This window comes from Camelina sativa, chromosome 19 (genome assembly GCF_000633955.1).
Source record: "Camelina sativa cultivar DH55 chromosome 19, Cs, whole genome shotgun sequence".
Classification (NCBI taxonomy): Eukaryota; Viridiplantae; Streptophyta; class Magnoliopsida; order Brassicales; family Brassicaceae; genus Camelina; species Camelina sativa.
Genome location: NC_025703.1, coordinates 15,279,435 through 15,281,985, shown reverse-complemented (window position 1 = coordinate 15,281,985; position 2,551 = coordinate 15,279,435). Strand labels below are relative to the sequence as shown.

Sequence of the window (2,551 nt, the reverse complement as noted above, 5' to 3'; positions counted from 1 at the left end):
GGAAAAAGAGTCAGCATCGACCGATGCTCCTCCAGCATCGATCGATGCACATCCCAAACCGGGATTCCTGTTCGCGGATGTTACACTTTTCATAAATAACCGTTTCAATGATCCATCACGACTTTTCAGAAAATATCCAAAAAGTACGATTGAAAAAACACAACTGTTGGTCACTTTTTATTCGGATTGTTATTATTATATAGATTAACTCTAATATATAGGTCATCTATATTAACATTTTCACAGCAACTTTGGCAAAGAAGGCTTCAAGTTCAGAACTATTTACAACCATGCCATTATAATTACAATTAATAAAAAAAATTTAAAAACAATAATACAGCTTCGTTTGCCGAAAATATAGAAAGTATAAGACCTCTTAACTTCCTTCGACTTCAGGCCTAATTTTCTGCAAATTCAACAATCAATCATGATCAAGATTAATTACTATTACTTTGATATCAATCTCCAAAGATATCGCACCCATAACATCACCTTATTCCTAAACATACGAAAATTACTGAACATAATATTCTCAATCCTATCAGCAAAAAATCTAAACTTCCCAATAATAGAGAATCCCGCATATTCTTTATATTTTATACGCAATCATAACAATTTCCAATTACAAACTATATAAACACAGCCTCACCAAAATAGAGTCAAAACAAACAAAGCTAAATAAATCCATACCTAAAACAATGGCGACTTCTTTTGCTTTCCTCAGAGACATTGTCCATACAAGACTAAGACTAAGACTGCATGGAGAATCCAGGTCAAAGTCCTTCATAATTGGCGCCAGTATAAAGCCAAAACAGGAGAATCCAGCTTAACACTAACATGTTGATTGGTAACTATTTATGATTTCCTCTTATATTTTTAAAATATCTATGGTTACAGATTTGATTGGTCAAGTGGTGAACATTAGTGAATATGGAGACAGTTGAAGTTAACAACAAGCCAATGCACAAACTCGTGTTTGAGATGCGGGACGAAAGGTTACATTTGTCTGCCTAATTCTAAGCCTTTATTAAAAAATCGTGAACTAAAATCAAATTTTGATTGATAGGGACGAGAGGGTATTGTGTACCTTGTGGGGCTCATTTGCTGACAAAGTTTTTAGAGACAGCCAGGCATCAAATGGTGTCATTGTGGTTTGCGTCCTCAGATTTGTCAAAGTGAAAACATACAAAGGTAATATTCTGCTCTCACCTTCCAAAATAAAAAATTCAAATGAAAATGTAATGTCTTTATATCAAATATAATTGGATCTAACCGTGAAGTTGAGGGGATTTCGTGATAAACTATAACACGGAAACCATAACAGGTGAAGAACCATATCGATTCAGACGAATTGAGTGTTGCCCATGTAGGAATCACCAATATTCCGATCCAAATTACCAAAACCCGATTTGTAAAAAAAATAATTGCAAACAGCAAATTCATTAATAGCAAAACGAGAACATTCAAACCACAATACTAGGCATTTTGGATCAGGAAATACCTTTGCGACGGCATGATTCCAGATATTATGAAATCAAGTACAAAGCAACATCGATGGAATCAGACACTGTAGGAACTTTATTCGTTTTAGGAGAGAACAAAAAAAAAACAATTCGACAAAAAAAAAAAAGAAAAACTATATTAGTACTTTGTAAAGAACTGGGCCACAGACATTTTAACCCATCAATTAAATTTGATGATATTGACTGTTTTTTCCGTAATGGGCCTCACCAGACCAAATGTTAATATACAAAAAAACTTTTTTTTTCAGCTTAAATACAAAAAAACTTATGGTGTGAAAGTAAAACATAAAGTATATATACTTATATATATACTTTATTTTTAAACAGGAAAAATATGATTAGGTGTAACATCCGCGAACCGAAATCCCGGTTTGGGGGATTGCATCGGTCGATGCAAAAGGTGCATCGGTTGATGCATGTTTTGTTTTCTGCGTTTTGACTTAAGTGAAACGCTGCGTTTTGGGCAAAGGGAAGAGGAAAACCCTTAAGTCGATTCTTTTGTCTCATTAGTCGACTTAGGCCGTTTTTGAGAGAAAAAGAAAGAGAGAAAAGTTCCCTAAGTGTTCTTGAGTGTTCTTGGTGATTTCTGGAGATTGAAAGTTGTTCCTGTAGAGATATGTAGATGGGATCGTTGTAGGAGCTTCCTGGAGGTGTTTTCTTGTTGGTTTAAGGTTCAGATTCGTCTTGGCACAGGTAAGTGCAGGACCATGGGTTATCTAAGCTAGAGCTTCTCTGATATGCTTGTTTATGTGTTGTTAGGCTTGTTAGATGGTTATTTGGGACGTTAGGAAGCTTTCTTGTGGCTTGGGATCGAGTTTTGTGGTTGCAGGAACAAAGATCCGGCGAGAAGCTTCGGGGAACACAATGCTCGGCATGTTGCATCGGTTGATGCACTTTGTGCGTCAGTCGATGCAAGTGCGAGGACGACGCGTAAAACCTAGAGTTTTCGTGTTATGTCGAACATGCGTCGGTCGATGCAGTGCGAGTGTCGGTCGATGCATGTGTAACTTGCATCGGTCGATGCATCC

The 2,551-nt window shown here is 36.5% G+C and overlaps 1 long non-coding RNA gene across 3 annotated transcripts; it reads right to left on the bottom strand.

Annotated features, from left to right (window-relative positions):
• Positions 171-1,600, bottom strand: LOC104766422. 3 transcript variants are annotated; one of them, XR_764027.2, is made up of 4 exons: positions 1,502-1,600; positions 1,088-1,301; positions 691-755; positions 171-406 (listed from the first exon to the last, which is right to left on the bottom strand). It is a non-coding gene; the product is annotated as an uncharacterized LOC104766422 (long non-coding RNA). The 3 variants fall into 3 exon arrangements; XR_764026.2 differs by having other exon boundaries at positions 251-406; positions 1,088-1,209; XR_002036712.1 differs by lacking the exon at positions 1,502-1,600 and having other exon boundaries at positions 1,088-1,492.